Source organism: Cavia porcellus, unplaced genomic scaffold, assembly GCF_034190915.1.
Source record: "Cavia porcellus strain 051 isolate PalLab524CR breed Dunkin Hartley unplaced genomic scaffold, mCavPor4.1 scaffold_2, whole genome shotgun sequence".
Taxonomy (NCBI): Eukaryota; Metazoa; Chordata; class Mammalia; order Rodentia; family Caviidae; genus Cavia; species Cavia porcellus.
Genome location: NW_026947485.1, coordinates 107,871,296 through 107,893,986, shown reverse-complemented (window position 1 = coordinate 107,893,986; position 22,691 = coordinate 107,871,296). Strand labels below are relative to the sequence as shown.

At 39.9% G+C, this 22,691-nt stretch overlaps 1 long non-coding RNA gene across 1 annotated transcript in view; it reads left to right on the top strand.

The window, feature by feature from the left end:
• The window catches only part of LOC134475250 (uncharacterized), a 34,048-nt gene extending 15,528 nt beyond the window's left edge, over window positions 1-18,520 (top strand). The window contains exons 2-3 of the long non-coding RNA XR_010046298.1: window positions 8,456-8,495; window positions 12,006-18,520. This is a non-coding gene — a long non-coding RNA (uncharacterized LOC134475250). The remainder of the gene's footprint in view (window positions 1-8,455; window positions 8,496-12,005) is intronic.
• The last annotated feature ends 4,171 nt before the right edge of the window (window positions 18,521-22,691 follow it).

Below are 22,691 nucleotides of genomic sequence, written 5' to 3'. Positions count from 1 at the left end.
TAAATTCTGGCATGGGTATAGGCTCTTGTCCGGGAATTATATCAATATAGGGCAAAATGGCAGCTAGTATACATATTCCTGACCAATTGGATGGGAGAAAAGGGTAAACAAGGTTGGCCCCACATACAAACACTTGTCACGGGGGTGGGGCATAAGGGATGAGTGTAATTGGCGGTTTGAGAGCAATTGGGGAACGTGAGGGGTCCCACATCAATGATGGATGAATCATTAGCAAAAGATCCCTGAATACACGGGACAGATTAATTGGTCATTCCCACTGGCTGGACAGGAAATGGCTGACCAGGAGTACAGGTAGGGGGGTCTCCTAGGGAGATAGGTGTTGAATTGGAGGGGATAGCTATTGGCATGGGGGTGCCTAGTGCCATGCATAGCCAGCATTCTTTAGCCAAGTTAGGGTTAGAGATATTAAGCACATTTTGAGTGGCTAAAAGGATGGCATAAGTTTGTGGGTCTAGGTCCACTCCCTGAGGTTTGGGGAGTGCCAATGGGTGGTAATTGATCTTTGGAAATAAGCTATCATTTTTTGTAGTTGTTGATTGACAAACTCTTGTCTAATTTGATCTTGTGGGCCACTTCCATCAGATACATGGATAGGAACCTGTGTAGCCCAACACACAGACGCTCCTGGGCTACTAGTGCAGCCTGCCTGTTGATATGGTGATGGAAAGACAGAGGAGGGCGGAGGGAGAAGGAAGGCCTGGCTGCAGGGCCCCCATGAGAACCATGGTTTTGTTGATGGCCCTGAGGTCTTGTAACAAGCACCATCTTCCTGACTTCTTTTTAATGGTGAAAATGGGTGTGTTCCATGGGGAGTTACTCGGGATGATGTGCCCTAGGGCAAGCTGTTCCTGTACCAGCTGTTGGATGGTGGAGAGTTTTGGTTGAGCAAGAGGTCACTCATCGACCCACACAGGATCATCTGAAAGCTAGGTGATCTTGTCTGCATGGATCGCAGGAAGATCAATGGCCCCTATTGAAAATGGCCTAATCCTGTTTTTGTTAGATTTGGAATGGGGGAGATAGGGATTTTAATGTCTGTGCCCTGTTTTCCTAGGCCTTGACTTGGGAGAAGTCCACTTTTGAGCATTTGTGATGTGAATACATTATTAGGGCTGCCCATAATCATTCCCATTTGGGTTAGTAAATCTCTGCCCCACAGATTAAGAGGTAGTCCTGCAATAACATAGGGCTGTATGTGTCCCTGGTTGCCTTCTTGTTCTTTCCAGGTAAGGAGGTTAGCACTATGTTGTGGGTTTTTTGATTGTTCAGTTCCCTATAGATGTGTCATAGTTGTCTCTAAAGGCCACTCGAAGGGCCAGTCTTCCTTTCAAATAATAGTCACATCAGTGCCCATATCTATGAGGCCTGAAAAATTTTTGTCATCTAGTTGTAGGACCATAAGGGGCTTGTCTTTAGATATGTGTTGGGCCCAATACACATCAGAGGACCCAGGCAGGGAAGCGCCCCTATGAGATGCCATAAATGGATTGGGGGTAGAGACTAGCGGTAACAGGAGCAATTGGGTAAGGCATTGGTTAGCCTTAACAGACATAACGCCAGAAGGTGGGGAGATAGTGACCATGACTTTAATTTGACCTATATAGTCTGAGTCTATAACACCAGGCAAAACTTATAGTCCCTGTAACGTGAAGCTGCAGTGCCCTATAATAAGTCCAATGCATCTAGGGGGAGGAGGGCCAAAGGCCGTAGTGGGGATGGCCTGGGGGCCCTTATCAGGGGTTAATACTGTGTTGGAGATGGAACAGAGGTCCAGTCCTGTGCTTTCTGGGGTTGCCCTGATGAGGTCTGAAATGGATTGTTTTGGGCCAGAATGAACCTCGGTGGCCCAGATTTTTGGTAGTAGTTGGGGCCCTGGGGCTGGCCCCAATACCCATTTCCTTGCGGCAGTAGAGGGTTACCATGGATATCTTTAGATTGGCACTCGTTGGCCCAGTGATTCCCCCTTTTACATCTAGGGCAGAGGCCCAGTTTTTTTTTGTGGGGTTTGTTGGGCCCTGCTATTGTTTAGAGGGCAGTCCCAGACAAAGTGTCCCAATTGGTCGCATTTAAAGCATGTACCATTATTTTTTGTGCAAGAAAAATTTGTTTGAGCATAGCGGCAATGGCTAGGCCCTGGTGGCAGGCAGACCTATGTCAATGCATAGGTGTATGTAGCCAGATAGATCCTCTTTCTTTTTATGAGGCCGGATTGCAGCTTGGCAAGCTGATGTTACATTTTCATAGGCTAATTGCTTAATTAGGGCCGTGTCAGTTTCTGTGCTGCCAAAAAGGCATTCAGCCACCTGTACAAGGCGATTGACGAAATCAGAGAATGGCTCTTCTGGCTTTTGTCTAATTTGGGTGTGGGAGGAGGTTACATCACCCCCGGAGGGAAGTTTTCTCCAAGCCCTGGTAGCGGCCGCATTAACTTGTGCAGAGGCCGGGATCATATCCCATTTGGGCCTCTGGTGTTAAAATCCCCAGTTCCTGTTAACATGGGAAGGGTCCAGGGGTTTTGTCTAGTGGCATTATCTCTAGCAATATTTTCACATTGTTCCATAAATTCAGACTTCCAGAGCAAATAATTGCCCCCAGAGAGAGTAGCTTTAGGTAAATCCCTCCATTCATTTGGAATGATCCAACCTTGGGTCATAGAATCTAAAATAGCAAGAGTGGAAGCAGCTATAGGGCCATATTGGGTGACTGCTGTTTTTAATTCTTTTAGGGCTGCCACTGTGAATGGCGTATGGGTCCCGATAACCTGTGGTGCTAGTGATGCGGCACTGTCTTGCGGCTGTGCGGCGCCATCTTGGGGAGGCACATTTGTCTCCATCACCGGAAATGCCATTTTGGGGAGGGACCCGCGCTGATATGGCAGAAGTGAGGCAAGCGCCATTTCAGAAGCTGGCACCATCTTAGGGGTGGCATCCCATCAGCCCGTCTGTAAAGTTTGGAGTTGCAGAATGAGTTTTTGTTTTTCTTGTTCTAATTGGACCTGTTGTTGCAAGTCATGAATCTCTAAGTCAAGAAGTGTGGTAGAGGGGCCGGACAATTTGGGTGTCTTATCATAGTGAGGGGATTACAATAGGTTCTGAGTGATGTCAGCTAGCTTCTTCTAATTGTTTCCAATTGATCTCTTGCAAAAGAGTGAGATCAGGACATAGAGAGTTGTGGCGGGCCTCAGGTGATAGGGACTAGGGTGGCGGTGAGCCGCCATCTTGGAGCCTTTTTTAATATATCATTTGCCTCCTTGTTGGAGGGGCAAGGGACTTCAGATTTGTCTCCTGAGGGGAGTGGTGTTGGCGCAGCAGAAGCACGCAGGGCGGCTTCACCTTGGGTGATTGTTTCATCAATTTGAGGGTCTCGGCAGTGCTGTGTAAGTAGCTCCGAGATTAGGTTCCAGTAGGCAAAGGCCATAACCAGGACCTTTTCAGGGCCAAAAACCCAATAGTAATCTTTTAATGCATCTCCTACTCTCTCCCATCTTTTTTGTATCAATAGAGCCCTCTAAAGGGAACCAAGGGCAAACCTTATGAATACATTGAAAATATTGTAGTAAATCTTTTTCTTTAGCCTTAATCCCTCTTGTCTTTAATGCCTTACTTAGGCCTCCCATGAAAAGCTTGTGATCAATGCTTGACCCATGCCAGAAAAAAAGGGGAAAGGATCACCATCCATTTACTGTGACTCGAGTGGCGCAGCAGGCTCCTGCGTAGCATTGGTCACAAAACTCTTAGTTTCCCTTTTACGTGCGCATCCCTGGATGGCTCCCTCGTTGGATCCTCCATGCCAGGTGCCCCATGCTGGGTGCCACTTGACCTGGCCCATGGGTCAGTCCGTGGGTAACCACCTGGAGGAGGAATGGGGATTAACAAAGACAGGGCAAGAGACAAAGAGAGACAGAGACAAGTTGAGGAAGTCCAATCAAGTCTCGTTTATTCAGGAAGTGGGCGCAGCTTTTATAGGGCAAAGGTGGGCCGGTGGGACAGTAAGAAGCTACGGAGTGATCTCTGATGGGTCATCATCATATCCGTGTATGTGACGTGAGCAGGAGAGGATCACGGTTGATGTAGGTGCACTATGTGCCCATATAAGGCAGAGGCAGGAAGACAGCAGCAGGGTGGTGGCGCCACTCCCTACAGGTGTCATAATGAATTTTATTGTCTTCACAGTTGTTGCCTATACTTTCAAACTTGGTACCATCAAGCAAAACAGAATTGAGGAAAATCAGTCAAAACAAGACGGTGAGAGCAATACAGGGTTTCAAATCAAGTTAATAGGAAATCAAAGTGGGTTACTATAATATATCCTGCTATTTTTTATTTATTTTTCCCTTCATTAAAAAGTTAAAAATAAAAAAGTAAATAATAAAAAAGGAGATTGAGATAAAAGAGGGCATAACAACAAAACAGCACAGATCAGAACATAACCATTTATGCAAAATAGTGTTTCACCATAAGATAACCCGACATAAAAGTAGTTACCATAGTGTCTCTTTCCTTGAAATCTAGAGCATCAAACATATCAAGACAATGTAAAACCATTCAAGAGAATGACAGTATTATAGGGTATTTAGAATCAACTAACAGAAAATGCACAGTGGTTTCTGTATAATCTCCTTGTCTATAAAAGTTTTTGTTTATATTATCACATATAATAAAATCCAATAAGATACAGCATGTTAAGACCGATGGAGACAGAAGAACAAAAGCTTGATGGGACTTCAAAACAAGATGATATTAAATCAACAGTAGCTATTATGATGTCTTGTTTTCTCCAAAATAGCTGTTCCTACCATACAACCTTCTCTGCCTCATTTCTGTTGAGCTCTTTTTCTGTCATTAGTTGTCAGTTTGTCTTCTTCATTTCGCTTTCTGCTCCATTCATTGTGACCTCTCTGCCACTGTTTCTGGAATCTTGGGATTTTTTTTTTTTAGAATGTCCCGCAGTATTCTCTGTAGAGTTGAACTGGTGGTTGAAAATTCCTCTAGTTCCGTCTTTATCCTGGAAGCACCTTGTTTTTCCATCAATTTCTAGGGATAGTTGTGCAGGATATATCAATCTTGGCTGGAGGTTATTATCTTTCAAAGCTTGAATTATTTCCCCCCACGCTCTTTGTGATTTGATGGTTTGTACTGAGAAGTCTGCTGTAATTCTGATGGGTGTTCCTTTGTAAGTGATCTTCTTTCTGATGGCTTTTAATATTCTGTTCTTATATTGGATTTCTGGAATTTTGATTATTATATGCCTGGGTGTAGTTCTGTTTGGGTGGTAGGTGGCTGGAGTCCTGTATGCCTCATATATCTGAGTATCTTTACCTTTTGCTAAATTGGGGGAATTCTCCTGGATTATTTCTGTGAATAGCCTTTGTAGTTCACTTGTTTGTGTCCCTACTTCTTTTACATTCTTAATTCTTAAGTTATAGATCCTCTTATCATCTTCTAGCCTTTGTTTTATTGCTGTTTGTTTCCTTGTTATTTTTAAGAAGTTTTTCATTTCATGCTCCCACATTGCAAATCTGTCCTCCAGTTCTATGCCAGCTTTCAATAGAGATTTAGTTTCCTGGTAATCTTTGAACCTGCTTCATGTATTCTATGTTTTCTCTATTTTCTTCATCAAACAATTCTCTTTTTTTCTGTTCTTCCATTCCACCATCTGTTTTTTTCTTGGGTGGTGCTTAGCGTTTCTCTAACTATTCTACTTATATCTTGGAGATATCGCTTTATGTCTATTGGTGCCATGTCTGATATTGCATGTTTTCTGTCCTCATTCTCCTTTGCTTTTACCTTTCCTAGATCAGTGTTCTCAGGATTGGTGGCCAAGGACCCTTTTTTGTTGCCTCCCCTTCTCATGTTTTTTGTTCCTTCTGTACAGGTGTATATAGGAGATCCAGTTTCTTTCTTTCTTTGTTGGTTACAGTTTGTTTGAATTGCACTGACTAGGTGTTCCCACCCACTGCAGTGTACTAGGGAGACCTAGACCTGGGAAGCCTCTGCTTGGCCTGCTCCTCCAGGTCAACCTACTGAAGGCTTCACTGCTAGTGTTTACCACCAGGTGCTGGGACCTGGGTTGGGCTAGCCTACTAGGTCTTAGTCCATGGCGTCACCCAGGCCAAGCGCTCCCCACCAATCCCTCTTGAGAGGGGAATATGTGACTAAAGTCACTCAGCATCCTGTTCCGGCTAGTCTGCCCATCCCAGAATGTCCTCTGTTGGAGCCTCCTAGTCTATGGAAGGGTCCCCGTTCCTCTCATTGACCGCAGGTCAATGCAGGGCTCTCCGCCAGTCCCGCGCTCAACTCTGTTCGCCGAGTCCCGCTCTCAGAGCTTTCGCATCTCTATCCCTGCTGTGCTGATTCAGATGCAGCAGCAGTGGCAGGAAATTCAAATCACGGTTTCCCAGAGGCGCAGGTTCAGCACTGAGATTTTATCTGTTCCAGTCATAGCACCAGGATTGCATTTCCAGTTGGTTTCTCTCAGCTTAGTTCGTTCCTGAGTCAGCAGGGTATATCTCCCCTTGCTTAGGACTCCTCACACTGCACCATTCCTGGATTCTAAGCTGGCTATCTCAGAGAGCCTCCATAGCTGCTGTTATCTATCTGCCATGTTCTCCAGGAAGTCTCAGAACACTAACGCCACCTTGAAAGCTTTGCACAGCTGGGAGTGATGTGCCTTCTTCACTTCCTTGTTGGCCAAAATCTTCTCCAGGGCCTGGGTCAAAAACATATTCTTCATCTTTTTCCCTTCATACATGGATGCAGAGAAGGAGGTGGCGGCTCATCTGACCCGTGGCTCCCAGCTGACTTCCTTAGTTTTTTTTTTTTTTTTTTTTTTTTTTTTGTCTTTTTCCTTTTTATCGGTACCGGGGATCGAACTCACGACTGCAGGCTTGCAAGGCAGGTGCTTATGCCGCTGAGCTAAATCCCCAGCCCCAACTTCCTTAGTTTTTAACTTGGGTTCTTTTTTCCAGTTTCAGCCTTCTCTAGACACGTGACCTTGAGCATTCTCTTCCCTTCTATAAGCTTCTTTTTCCTTATGAATAAGGGAGGATGATATCTATTTTGCCTTTTTCATAGAGCTCCAAGGAGTTAATATGAGACAAAGGACTTGGAGGAACCAGAAAATCCCAATCCTTTGGCAAGGTAGGGTCGCATTAGTATTTTCCCACCATCAATTTGGATGCTTGCCTGGCTCAGGTGAATCCATTCTTACACTGACCTCTCTTAGTCATTCTGAATCCTTTTTATCCAACCCTTGTACTCGTGCCAAGAAGAGGAGACAAAAGCAATACGGACCATCAGCTGTCAATGAAGGGGTAGGAGAGAAGTCCTATTCTCATTCTCATGTATCTTTACATCTCTTAGTTTTCTTCACTTTTGCATCTTCCATCTTCACTAAGTGACCTCGAAATTCCTGATCTGGAGAATCTGTGCCTGTCCCTTATACTTGCCTTGTGAACAAATTACCTAAGATATTGGGCAGAACAGAAAAGAGAATCAGCAGCACCTGATTCACTGGTTGCTTGGAACATTGTATTAGGAAGTAAAACCCCTCAATGGGAAGGAATATAGCAATCTACTGTAAACATGGGAAGTGAGGACAGCAACACTTGTGCTGTCACTGGCCACATTGGTTTAGAGGTCTATAATGAATCAATTCTAATAAATGAAACAACTTTTTTTGTAGTTTTGAGACAGGGTCTCATTATGCAGTTCAGGCTGGGCTTGAGCTCACTTTGTAGCGCAGGCTGGGTCTCAAACTTGCAAGGATCCTCAGCTTCCCGAGTGCTGAGATTATAGGTGTACATCACCACGCCCAGCTTCGAATGAACAATTATTGAAAGCTGGGAGGTTTTCAGAAAACTTCAAACAGAGCTTTTCTCCTTGGGACCTTAGACTCCTGGGTTATTTATAAAATCAGTTAATGGTTTATATCTTATTTTTTGATAGTATGAAAGCTTAGTTCCTTATCTGTGGTGTGGCTGGCTTGGTTAACTACAAGGTGATACTATTTTCTTTCCCTCTGGGTAGAATTGTATCAACTCCATTCACAAGCCCTGGATGTATCACAATGATTTAAATTTTCTGGAATCACAGAAACTTGTAAAATGTTATTGCCAATTGAATCCAAGACCTGCAATGGATGCAACTACAGAGTGATGATATAAGATAAGAGATTGATTACAGGGAGCAACACTTAAACAAACTTGGTAACTGAGAGGTTGGGAATTACTGGTCTAAATAACATATGCTGTAAATCTTAATATATTCCTTCAAATACTACCCTGAGTTTCTGGAAATTCTAGGGCTTTCAAATTGTGACGATTGTGTCATGAGCTTACTTCGAAATGCCCATCTCTATTTCAGAATGAATTACTTGAGACTTTTTAAAAATAACAAATAATTTCTATTAAATAATTAAATGTCTTTTGTTACAGAATTCAAAAGGCTGTATGCACTGCTGTGGAATTCTAAAGGGTAAGGTTTTGGGAGTTTAGTTTGCCACTTTGGGGTCCAGTGCTGGCAAGGCTGTGAGTGAAAAGCTCAGCTGGTGCTCACAGAGCCCTGTCTGCCCTTCAGGCCACCTGGCTGCCTTGCTGAGGGGAAGGTGTTTGTTCCTGTTGGTCAAGTGGTAATGCATCTCAGTGCAAAGCTACACATAACCACGAAATAGCTAGTGATTAAATGTTTTGTTTTTCTGGGTTTTCTTTAGGGTGCTCCCTTCCTTTGTCCTTCCTCCCTTTCTTTCTTTCTTTCTTTTCTTTCTTTCTTTCTTTCTTTCTTTCTTTCTTTCTTTCTTTCTTTCTCTCTCTCTCTCTTTTCTTTCTCCTTCCTTCCTTCCTTCCTTCCTTCCTTTCGTTTGTCATCAGTACTGATTATTAAACCCAAGACCTTTGTTCTAAGCTAAATCCCCAGTCTTTTGTTTGTTTGTTCATTTTTGAAATAGGGAATTGGCACTTTCCTAAGTGCCCAGGTTGGATTCAAACCTGCAATTCTCCTGCCTCCCCCCTCCCACAGTGCCAGGGTTACAGACATGTGCCAGCTCCTTCCATTTTTTTTCTCATCCTAAACTTCCCTTGCAAAATAAAATTTCTGCACTTTAAGTAATTTCCTCTTTAAGGCCCTTTTAACAAACAAACAAACCTTGGAGAGTGACACAGCGGGAGCCAGGGAAGGAAAGGAACAGATTAAGAGCCAAAAGTCTCTCCTAGAAACAATGGAAAGGTATTCTGTAATAAGGAACCTTTCTAGTGATACTTCTTGACTCCTCACTTTCATAAATTTTTCTTTTGGTCTTAAAATTTTCCTCCCTCGGGCCAAGGGTTTAGCTCAACAGTGTAAGCAGCTGCCTGGGAAGTGTGAGACCATGAGTTCGGTCCATGGTACAAAAAAATTTTTTTTCCTTCCTCTTTTCACACTTCTCTCCTTTCACACTCCTGGCCTCTTTTCTAAATTCATGTTTTTCTTCTGGCCTCTTCCAGTCTCCTTGGATTCTCCTGCTTCTTTCTTCCTTGTTATAGTGTAGATCTAAAATCCCTACCTCCTAGTCTCGTGTTTCAAAGGTGATTTGGTCGTGGGGATGGTATGCTCATCAGTGGATCATCTCAGCAATGAGAGAAAGCAACTAAGACACACTAGATCCAGGCTACATTTATGGTTAAATAAGCTCAGGAAATACTATACAAACCTCTTAGAGATTTAGCATCCCACAGATTTCCAAAAGTTCTGTTACAAAGAAACTGGTCAAACATGGTTGATCCTAGCGGTCTCAAAACCTCTTGGCCTCAGTGTCTTTTCTCTTCAAATAAATGAATGTCACTGAGGTTACATTTTGGGAAACTCTGCAGTAGATCTTCCTGTCTTGGCCCACTTTGAGGTGTCTGAGCGCTTCTTTTATCCATGCAACCCTGATGTTAAAGGGTTTTCTCACTTTCTGAGCCTGTCTTCAGGACACGCCAGCCAGGGTCTCCCTTTTTGTTATTCCTTTCACTGCTCAGTACCATTTGCAAAATCTATACTGCTCACCTCTCCTATTAAATGTTTAAGACTGAGAGCTTTTTCCCTCCTAACAAATTATCAAAGATGGTTTTTGGAGAATATTATGCAGTACGGCAGAAGTACAGAAGGAGAATATTTTGATTCTCTGCTGGTTGTCGTATAAATTGGTACAATCATTCTAGAGGCAATTTAGCACTATGTAACCAAAGCCTTAAAATTCTGTCTTTTGACTTTATCCTGAAAAAATAATTGTGGAGATAAGCAAAGATTTAGCGCTTGATAATTTTCTTTCTTTCTTTCTTTCTTTCTTTTTTTAACTGCAGTGTTGTTTATAACAGCAAAAATTTGGAAAAAACCTCAACGGGGGAGACTAGTGGTGTATACTGTGGCACATTCCTATGACAGAGTATTATGCAGCTCTTAAAGGGTACAGATTTAAAAGCCTATTTATTGGCATAAAATGGTTGCCCCAAGTTAACTCTGTGTAAATAAGTATATATATATATATATATATATATATATATAGGTATAGAATCAGCCCATTTCCCTCAAAACACAGTAAGATAAGTGTGAAATATTCATATTAACATAAAAAAAAAAAACATGGAAAGAATAGTCACCAAAATCTGGCAGCAATTTCTCTTACTGGGTAGCTCATTTCAACTTCTTGTTTATCTTTGCTTTCTGATTTCTATATAAAAACTTGTGCTTTTGTATATTGGAAGGAAATAGAAACAGTAACAAAAATGGCTGGTGATCATTCACAAGCTTTGTTACCATTTGAAGTTCCAGTTTACTCCAAATAGGGTCCTGGACACACCAACTGGGACTTCTCTGTCTCTTGGGGAATAAGCACTCCATGAGGAAGGTCAAAGAGAATGTCAACCTTCCTTTTGCTATCTGAGGAAATCTGGATCCGAGAGCCAGCTTCTGGATTGTGATGGTGCAATTGACTAAGGAAAAAAAAAGGTCAACACACACCACCATCTATTTATTTAATATTAAAAATAATATTTCACTGAGTTTGGCTGGCGTCAGTTCGAGCAGTTAGTCATACAGGAATTCAAACAAAAGCAGTCTTGGCCCTGGGCCAGGGTGTTGGTGCTGGGTGGTCTATGTCAGTCCTCGGCTCAGACTAGCTCCTAGGCTGCTTGCAGACCTGCCTCGGGTTGGGAAGATGATGTATTCATTTATTTATCAGAAATGTTTTAACAGGAAATGCTAATCGTTTGCATTTAGGGAGAACTGCCCCGAGACAGCTGGCGGAACCCAGCAGACCTTACTGGGGAGACTGCTGCTCTTTGCCTTGGGGTTGACTCAGGGCCTGTTAGAGAGTATACACTAGAACCACAGCACACCAAGTTAGCTCAGAATATCCTGATTGCTTTGTGTCAGGACAAAAGAGAAAGAAACCAGCTCATTCTTTTCATCATTCCCATCTCTGTTGTCATATTCCACCCCACTCCCACCCCCCAGGAACCTAAAGTTGTGTTTTTGCTGTGGCTGTGAAGCAAATAGATAGGTTCTTCTAGGAGTGAACAGGCCCTTTAGCTGCATGAAGCACAAAAACCTCCAGCCGGGTTTATGACACCTGGAAGAAGGCAGCACACATAATTGGAACCCACTCATGAATTTAATAGTGGGCTGGTGGAGTTGTGTGTGGGTTCAGGGGTTATACAAGAATGAGAATGTGTGAAAGACAAGTGTTGGCAAGGGATTGCAGGCATCTCCCCAAGCTCCAGGCTGCGTTCCATTGTTAGATCACATTCACGTGTAATTTTGTGGCATCCAAGAAAATTATAAGAAGAGAGGAGAATACTCGGGCATTAATGCGTGCGTATGAGAGGTGTATGAGCAGGTTTGTGTTTTTAAAAGTCCTCCTGAAGCTGTTCAAAATAATGCAGAGCAGAATTTCATTCACGGGGGAAGGGCGTGGGGAATGGGTCTAACCCTGTCTGGCAGGACAAAGTGCTGTTCCTGTGTTTCCAGATAACAATGGAGGTGAAGCCTGACCCTGGAAACCCGTCAAGATTCCCAGAGATAAACCCTTAGGCAGCAAGAACACTGTCAATGAAAAGAAACTGACCTTTCTTCTCCTGAGTCACAAAATTCCCACAAATGCTGTGTCCCTGGTTGGCTCTGGCAGGACTCACCACCACAGCCCAGACCCCGACGCCACTTCGTAAACAGCGGGGAGGGCACTGCTGGAGCCTTGAGGAAGTTCGGTGCTAGAAGCATTGTGAGAGCATCAGCAACTCTGGCACCTCAGAACTCAGAATGCCTCTCTTTTTCTCTCAAGCTCATACAGTTAGGAGAGAGCCCTTTAAATGGTTTTCCTCTGGCAGCATGGTCTGCTGCTCCTGAGGGACCTCACGGGAGCCTTAATTGACACATAAGGGGTCAAAAACCTGCCAAGAGCCTCTGGAAGGACTGTGGTGCCCTCAGAACACGAAGCAGGAAATCTCAGGGCTCAGAGAATAGAGGACTTGGTGGGGCAAAGAGGAATGGAACCAGAGGAGGGAAGAGGGAAGTACTACGGTTTGTCCCCACCAAAACTGATTTGGGAGTTTAATCCCACTGAGAGAGACGTATTGAAGGGTAAAAACTTAATCTCACCGTGGCATTTAGAAGTCAGGTCTTCAGGAGGTAACTAGGGTTAGATAAAATCATCAGGTGGAACCTCACAGTTCAATCTGATGGTTTTCTAAGAACAGCAATACTTCAGATGGTATGCTCGTACACACGCTGCCTGCCTCATTACCTGGCCTCAGGTAATGAGGCCATGCCTGGACACAGCCTCACAGTCTTCAACTAGAACTGTGAGCCAGATCAAACATCTTTTGTGTTATGAGCAACAAAAAATGGGTTACTGCAAAAAGAGCTGCACTGATAATATTAAGAACAGCTAAATAGAAGCTAGAAACCCACTGAATATCTTGCTTATGGTCCAAATTGAATCTCTTTAAACTTGAATTTCCTCAGAAAAAGAGGGAGAGAAAGAGAGACTATGAATACTGTAAACTAGGACGTTTTTCTCTGACAACTGCTTTGCTTTACAACCCAGAAAACCATGAAATGCCACGTAAGTCTCTCAAACAATGATTCTGAACCTTGGCTATACATAAAATCACTTGGAGGAGCTCTAGACAATGTTAATGCATGAGTCCCATCCTCAGTTATTGATAGAATTGGTGTGGATGACTCCAGGACATGAGGATTTCTCTCTCATTTTATGAATTCTCCTGTCAACTTCCAACCTAAAATGTATTTTGTAAAGTTCTGTCTGTAACCCTCACATTCTTTGTATTTCTCTTCCTACTTTATTAGCTATGACTTCTTTGGGAGAAGCGATTCATGCAAACATCTTTCTTTTGTCCATGTATACCTGGGACCAATTTATATTTGGTCCCAGATTTAATATCTAGTCTCCAAAGCTTCTCTGTGTGTTGGCTTCCCTCTTTATTTATTGATGTATCTTCCATTATTTTGTTACCAAGGCTCAAAACCTTAGTGTTTCTTCATATGATGAATTTTTAAATGTATTGCTAGTGTTCCTACTCTTCCTTCTGCTCATCCATAAAGAGAATACTGTCTTTGTTGGCTGGCCAAGCTTGCCTTCCTAAGAAAATTCTGCTTAGCCAGGATTGGTGGTGTCCCAGCTTTCAGAAAGCTGAGGCAGGAGAATTACCTTGAGTTTGAGGCAAGCCTGGACCACAAAGTGAGTTCAAGGATAGCCTGAACTACAGAGTGAAACCCTGTCCCAACAAACAAACAAATTCACAGAATTCTGCCTAAATCAGGACAATTGTTAGGCTTCATGAAAGAAAGTTTAAGAATTGTTCCTAATGCTTAAGACATGTATGCCTTTTGATGTTCTCAGGGGATGGCAAGAAAATTTATGAATTAGTTTCAAAATAGTTCAGATGTTAGACTGGACATTAGTTCTTTGTTGTTTTGAGACTGAGCCATGTGCGTGGTCAGTTAATATTTGCATTAGACTCAACATCATCTTTCTCATTTGCTATTTAAAAATATTCCTAAATGTCATGAATTCGATTCCAGTACCAAAAAAAAAAAAAAAATTTGCTAAATCCTGTGATTTTTTTGCCCTCTAGCCATATCACTCTCTACTGTCCAGCAACTTCATATTCTCCAGCTAGACTACCTACTTTTATACAAAGCATATCTCAAAGTTTTTCCTTTGGACTTGGCTCATTCCATTTCCTACATCCAGAATCACTGCTCATTTCCATCATCTGAAATTCTCTCTATGATTCCGAGCCCAGTACACATAAAGTGATTTACTGCACTTTGGTTTATATTCTCATTCAGTTTGTTCTAACATCTCTTTGCTACTAAAGCAAAGAGCAATATAGTTAGGCACTAACAGTTTTCAGGTGAATAAAAATATTATTCGATTTGATAAATATGTAAATCAATTATTTTAATTCCATAAAATACATAAATAACTTTAAAGATAGAAACATGCTTTTAGATTTAAATGCAGATATCTACTTTGAGCCAGGATGGAGAACCAGATTGCTTACTTTCTTACCTGAAATAATAAAAAAAAAATTGACAGAATATATTAAACAACAGTTTGAAAGTCTTTTCTATGATATTCCACATATTCTACATCCCTTCCTGCCCTTGCCTGTGAACATCCTTCCATAGCAAGGATGATGATGATAATTCTAATAGCTAAAATTTATATCGTGCGTACTGTGTCCAGGGACTGTTTTAAGTGTTTTGCTTACATCATTTTATTTAGTTATTGCAACAACCCCTGGAGGTAGTACTGTAGAAGGCTAGGACAGGAAGGTCAAGACATTTTCTCAAAGTTACCCAGTTATAACTGTCACAGATAAGAGTTGAATCCAGGCTCTAGAATCTGGATAGGACACTTAAACTTTAACGGCTTGATACATGCCTAAAATATCCTCATCGTTCTGTGTCTACAAGAAGTTTCCATTTGTTATTGCTTCACATTTTGTACCTCCCCCTGCTCAGCACTATCAAATAAATATGTGCTTCCCTGTTGTCAGATTTCAACGGGTCTCACTGGCACTCAAGCGGAAGGCATCAGCACACGCACAATTCGGATTTTGACTTAGAGAGATCCACTTTAGATTCAAGTCTTCAGGGACACTTAGCCTAAGAGCAGGGAACATATGTTTATAAATTTTACCTTTGAGTTTCATCTTTTTCCTCATAATGTCTTTGACGTGTCATCTGTAAAGCAAACCACAGAATAGCTATACTTGAGTGAGGCAAAGATTTAATGCTGCTGCTCTGGTTCAAGTGGCTATACCTAGAACTGTCTGTGTGTTAGCAGTCATTGAGAAGTACACATAAAGTGATTTACTGCACTTTGGTTTATATTCTCATTCAGTTTGTTCTAACATCTCTTTGCTACTAAAGCAAAGAGCAATATAGTTAGGCACTAACAGTTTTCAGGTGAATAAAAATATTATTCGATTTGATAAATATGTAAATCAATTATTTTAATTCCATAAAATACATAAATAACTTTAAAGATAGAAATATGCTTTTAAATTTAAATGCAGACATCTACTTTGAGCCAGGATGGAGTACCAGATTGCTTACTTTCTTACCTGAAATAATAAAAAAAAAATTGACAGAATATATTAAACAACAGTTTGAAAGACACTGGATAACAGAAGAACAGTGATAGCTGAGAGATATGAAACAAATGAAGTAAGTACTACAGTTTCCCCAGAGAATTTCCAGGCCACAGCACAAGGAAAAGTAACTCAGGCAAACCCCATGAGTTGAGAATCTGATGAGACCAAGGCAGCTGGAGTACAGGAAAGAACAGATCAGCACAGAAACAGGAGGTTTTAGAGGTTTTCAAAGAGGGCATGGTGACTCACACCTGTGATCTTAGCACTCAGCGGGCTGAGATTGGAACACTGTTGGGAATTCAAGGCCAGCCGAACTACATAGCAAAACGCTGTATCAAAAAAAAAAAAAAAAAAAGAGTTCATCTGAGGACTGGTCAGTACATACATATAAGGAAACCATCAGAGACAAGAAAGAATTGCCTAAAATTATTAGAGATGATAGACATTCATACAGGCTGGGAAGAGTGTCTATTCCCATTTGCCAGAGTTGGAAAATTCAAGATTCATGATACACAGCAAGGTATGACTTAATAAGTGAGCACTAATTAATCCTAGACTGAATACTGCTCTAGTTCTGCCTAATAAATCTTAAAAATAAGACCCAAAATGTACAAACTATTTTCAAGTGATTTAACCAAATCACTTACAACAAAGCTTCAGAATATTTTTAGGAACACAGTAATATCCAGCACCCAGCACTCAATAATATGAAACTCAAATGCTTAGAATCAAATTATCAGACATCAAAAAAGCACAAAAGGCATTGCCATGGCAGCACACATCTGTTATCCTAGCTATCTGAGAGACTGAGGAACAAGGAACAAAAGTTTGAGCCCAACCTGGACAACTTAGTGACTTCATAAGATCCTGTCTCAAAGTTGATGGAGATACAGGTCAGCGCGAAGCTCTTGGACTCAGTCCTCAGTAACATACACAGAGAGAGAGCAGTAAAATACAATCTATAGCTAGGAGATAAAGTCCTTGAAATTGATAGATTTGGCAAAGAAGATCTTTAAAAAGTTACCATAACTTTTACATACGTTCTAAAATTTAAGTAGGGACATAAAAGATCTATATACACATTTAAATATCTTTTTTTTTCTAATTACATGGTTAGAAAGAGCATATTTGAAAAATGAACTTTTCTAGAGGGACAATATTTCTTTTCCCAAATATTTTGGCATTATGTTAATAGACTTCTTGTTTATTATATTTTTGCTTTATGTCCTGTTTTGTGATTATTTTTTTATTGTGCTAAAAATACATAAAAGTTGCCATCCCAACCATTTCTAGCTGCACAATTCAGTAGTGCTAAATATACTCTACATATATTGTTTTGCAACCACTTTCCAGGACTTTTCCATCTTGCATAACTTGCATTATACAACTTTCCATTCCCTTCTCTCCTCGATGCTGGAAACTACCATTCTCCTTTCTATTTCTAGGAATTCAATTTCTGTATATTGCATATAAGTGCAGCCCTGTAATATTTGTCTTTTTATGGCTGGCTTAGTTCATTGAGTGTAACATCCTCAAGGTTCATGCATGTTACAGCGGTGACAGACTGCCCTTTTATTTTAAAGCCAGATAATATTCCATCATACATACAGACTGGCCACATTCTGCCAGCGGATAGCTGGGCTGCTTCCACCTCTTGCCTATTCTGAATAGTGCTGCTACAAATAAGGGAATCTGTGAGACATTCTTTTTACACTGGTACCTCAGGACTTTAATTGGTTCCAAGAGACATGCCAAGTTCTATCTTGCACATCAAGAACCAAGCAAGCAGTGAGCATCTGAACAATGTTTTCTTCTGAAAATATGTCAATTACCAAATTTGATTATTTTCAAAGCAGTCAAATACTGAAGTATAACTGGAGTTCTTTTAGATCTATATCCTAGAGTGAAATTTCTGTGCTATATGGTAATTCTACTTTTTTGAAGAATCACAATATTATTTTCCATAGTGGCTTGTTTTGATTTTTCTTTCTTTCTTTCTTTCTTTTTTTTTTTTTTTAAGAGACAGGGTCTCACTATATTGCCCAGGCTGGAGTGCAGTGGCTATTCACAGGCGCGATCCCACTACTGATTAGCACGGGTGTTTTGACCTGCTCCGTTTCCGACCTGGGCCGGTTCACCCCACCTTAGGCAACCTGGTGGTTCCCCGCTCCCGGGAGGTCACCATATTGATGCCAAATTTGGTGGGGACACCCAATCGCATAGCACACTACAGCCCAGAACTCCTGGACTCAGTGATCCTCCCACCTCATCCTCCCGAGTAGCTGGGACTATAGGCTCGCGCCACCACGCCCGGCTGTTTTGAGTTTTCAATCAGGTTTATTGGTACTTTAGAAATACATAATGATCACTTTCATCATAGAGAATTTGTATCTGTACACGATATAACTTGATTCTTTTTGCCCGATCTCCCTATCCTCCCTTCAATCTCTCTTCCTCTTCTTATTTACAAAAGCTTTGTTTCTATTTTTCCTTTTTTTCTCATTTTTTAAAACTTTTCCCTTCTTTCCTTTCCCCCTCCTCCCTCACTTGTCCCCATCCCTGTTTAAACAACAGGAAGAAAATGTTCATTTGTTTACTTTTTATAGCATTCATCCTAATGGGTATGCTGTGATACTCGTGGTTTTGATTTGTATTTCCCCAGTGATTCATGATGCTACCATGTTTCTATATGCTAGTTGGGCATCCATGTAACATCTATGGAAATATGTCCATTAGACTCTTTTGCTCATTTTTTTTTTTCATGTTATGATGCTATACACTGGATCCAGGGTCTTGTAAATACCAAGTATGCACTCTACCACAGTGTACATTCCCTTTCCCTCTTATTCCCATTTTTAAATTGGGTTATTTGAGGGATTTTTGTTGTAGAATTGAAAGGGAAGGCATATATATTCTTTTTAAAAATCCAAATCACATTTTTAGACATGAAAACAATGTGTGAGCTGAAAAGTATACTGGATGAAATTAATCGGAAATTAGACACAGGAAGAGCTTGAAAATATGCAGTAGAACTATCCAAAATGAAACAAGAAAAAAAAAAAAAAAACCAGTAACTGAAGAACACGGTGGGGCTAGGAATTTAGCTCAGTGGCATAAGCAGGCAAGCACAAGGTCATGAGTTTGATCCCTGGTACCAAAAAAAAAAAAAAAAAAAAAAGACTGCAGGTTCAAATACTGCCCCAAAACACAGTGATGTACACCTGTCATTCCAAGCACTCTGGGAGACTGAGCAAAAGGATCACAAATTTCATTCCCATCTGGGCAACTTAGTGAAAGCCTGTCTTAAAATTAAAAAGACTGGCAATATAGCTCAGTGTTAAGGCTATGGGAAAAGTCCCCAGTACCACACACACATACACACATGCACAAAAGAGCTCCAGTGATGTCTAGAATGTCATCAAGAAGCCTAATACACAAGTAATTGGAGTTCTCAAAGGAAAGGAAAGAAAGATCCAAAAATATATTTTATAAATAATACTTCCAAAAATCCAAACATTATGAAAAGCCATAAATTCAAGAATTTCAATAAACCTCACACAAAAGGCTCATCATAAACAAACTGATCAAAGCAGGGATAAAGAGAAAATGTTAAAAGTAGCCCAAAAAATAAAGAAAAGAAGAAAGAATGACATGCTGTGTCCAGAGGAGCAAGGACAGAATGACAGTATATTTCTTTTTGAAACAATGCAAAAGAAGCAACATCATTGTAAAGAATTCATCATCTGCAGATCCACATTCATAAAATTATTTTACAAAGTCCTTCTGGTATAAGAAAAATGACAATAAAGGCAAATATGATAGAATAAAAAAGTTTGAAATGGTAACTACACAAGTGAACATATGTATTATTATCTTAAAATCTCTTTGAAAGCAAATTGATCATACAAAAGCAATACAATGAAGTGCAGGGTTTACAACACATGTAAAAGTAAAGTGTATGGCAACAATTTAGGTCAGAAGAGGAAAACCGAAGGCGTACTAACACAAATTTTTTACACTGTACATGGAGTGGTGCGGCCTAACTTGAAGGTTGCTATATTAGATATATATTATAAACTCTAGAGTAACCATTAAAACGAATAGCTAATTAGCCAATAATAGAAACAAAATGGGATCATATTTAAAAAGGAAGACAGAAAAAGAAAGGAAAGGAGTACAAAGAAGAAATGGAGAAAATAAGCAACACATTGTAAGATAATAAATTTAAACCTAGCCATAAAATAACACCACTAAGAATAAATATTCTAAAAAAAGAATAAATATTCTAAACAACTCAATTAAAATCAGAGACTGTCAAGTTGGATTTTATTTTTTAAAAAAGCAAGACCCATATACATGCTGCTTATAATAAATGGATTTTAAATATAAGGAAACAGATTAGAAGTATAGGAAAAGGTATGCCGTGCTTCCATTTATCAAAGAACAGATTTCAGAACAAAGAATATGATCAAGTATAAAGGAGACAAGTCACCAAAAGAACATAACAGTCCTATATGTTTATGCACCTAATATCAAAGCTTCACAATGCATAGAGCAAAACCAAACAGAGCTTCAATAAAAAACAGACAAAATGGACAAAAAATAGTTGATATTTAAAAACTCCTCTTTCAGCATTTCATAGAATTAAGTAAAAAGACAATCAGGACATAGAAGAGTTAAACAACACTATCAACTAACCTCACCTCACTGCTGTTTATACAGCATCCCACACAGCAGCAGAATCCACATTCTTGTCATGTGCACATAGAATATTTACCAAGTTTGTTCACTCACACATCAGTTTAAATAAATTTAAAAAGAATTCAAGTCACCAAGTGTGTTCTCAGGCCACAGTGGAATTAATATTTTAAAAAATTTTTTTTAAATCTGGAAAATCCCTAACCATTGGGAAATTAATTGACAAATTTTAAATGACTCATGAATCAAATAAATCAAAAGGGAGATTAGAAATGTTCTTAGCTGAGAAAAAATGAAAACATACATCAACATTTGTAGAATATTCTAAACCATTCTTGGGAAACTTACAGCACTAAACATCTATATTAGAAAAGAAGACGAGTCACAAGGCAACAATTGAAATTAGTGGTAGATTTTAGCTCCACTTCAAACTAGAAAAAGCAAAGCAAATTAAATCTAAAGTTAATGGAAGTTATGAGATAATAACGAGCAGAAGTAGACCAAATAGAAAACAGGAAAATAGAGAAACTGATGAAACGAAAAACTGACTCTTTGAAAAGGTCATAAAAAATAGAATAAAGCTCTACCTAGACTAGTCAGAAAAAAGAAAACATAAAAATTGCTAATATAAGTAATGAAACATGTGACTTTATTATAGATTTTACATTTGTTAAAAGAAGAATGAGGGGATATTATGAAAAATTAATGCCAATAAATCTAACGACTTAATGTGAAATAGGAAATCCCTCAGAGATAAAGTACCAAACCGAAAAAGAAATACAATAGCATTTTATGTAGTAGAGAATAGCCCTTATATACTAGAGAAATTGAATTTGTAGTTAATACATTTCTATAAAGAAAACTCCAGCTAAGATGACCTCACTAGTGAGTTCTACCAAACATTTTATGGGGGGGGGGGGGAACCAGTTCTACACTAATTCTCCCAAGAAAGTGAAAAAATTAGAGGACTACTTCCTTATTCATTGTATGAGGCCAGCACTGCCCTGGTTAGACAAAGACACCAAAGGTAAACCACGAGGACTGAGGATATAGCTTAGGATAGAATACTCGCTTAGTGTTGGATTCAAATCCCAGCGCCAGGGTAAAAAAAAAAAAAAAAAAGGGTAATTGAAATTTAAAGATCAGTATCCCTTATGAATCTAAGAACAAAATTTTATCAAAATGAATACAACTTAATATTAAAAGAATAATACATTATGATCATTTGGATGCAGCCTAGAACTGCAAGGTTGGTCTAACACTCAAAACTTTGTGTAATTTAGCATATTAATAGAAGAAAAATGAAAGCCATATAAACAGTTGTACAAATGTACAGAAGTCATTTAACAAAACCCAACATCCAGTTCTAACATTGCTTTTGGAATAAAAAAAAATACACCCTTAACCTTATTTTATAGAAAAAGATTTGCAACTAAAACAGATACTAATGGTCAAAGGATGGACGCTTTCTCCCTGCATCAAAAATGTGACAAGAATATGCATTCTTATCACTCCTATTCAACAATGCACTACTGAAGTTTTTAATCCAAAGTGGAAAAAGGTAAAACTATCTTTTTTCACATATGAAACTATTCTCTATGAAGAAAATCCTACATAATATCCAAAAAAAAAAAATCCTGGAACTAATAAGTCAGCCAATTGTGTGATAAAGATGAACGTTCAAAGAATAATGGTATTTCTATATAATAGCAATGAACAATTGCAAATAGAAATTAAAGTGCCATTTATACGAGCGTCAAAGAAATAAAATGTTTCCGTATAAAAGAAAAGAGATGCAAAAACTGTACACTGCAAATTACAAAGCAATGTTGAAAGAAATTGAGACAATAAATAAATAAATAGGTTCTCCCTTTCCTGATGCTCCAAAGACCGCGCGATCCAGACAAACCTGAGTTCCACTTTCCCATTCCACCACCAGAAAAGGCCTCCAGGTGGAGCTCTTTCATTCGATTCTTTTGCTATTGTCAGAAATGCCCATTTTAATGTTTCTAATTTCCTCTCAGCTGAGGAAACCTCCCCGCAAGCCTCAGGACTTCAATTAGAAGACTTCAATTAGTCTGAGGAACATATCACAGGAAGCATGTTAAATACACAAACCAGATGAGTTATCAGATTGAGTCCTTCCCTTATTTCAAGTATCCCGTGGTTCATTGTTAGCTTTCTCCTGGCTTCTGCAGCATCCCTTCAAGCTCACTGTGCTTCTGCTTAAAATGACTTTGCCAACTTCAACCCCCATAGGGTGGATGTTCCCCCATTCTTCAGTGAAAATTTCTTCCCATTCAAGCAGTGCATGCTCACAGAATATTCCCCC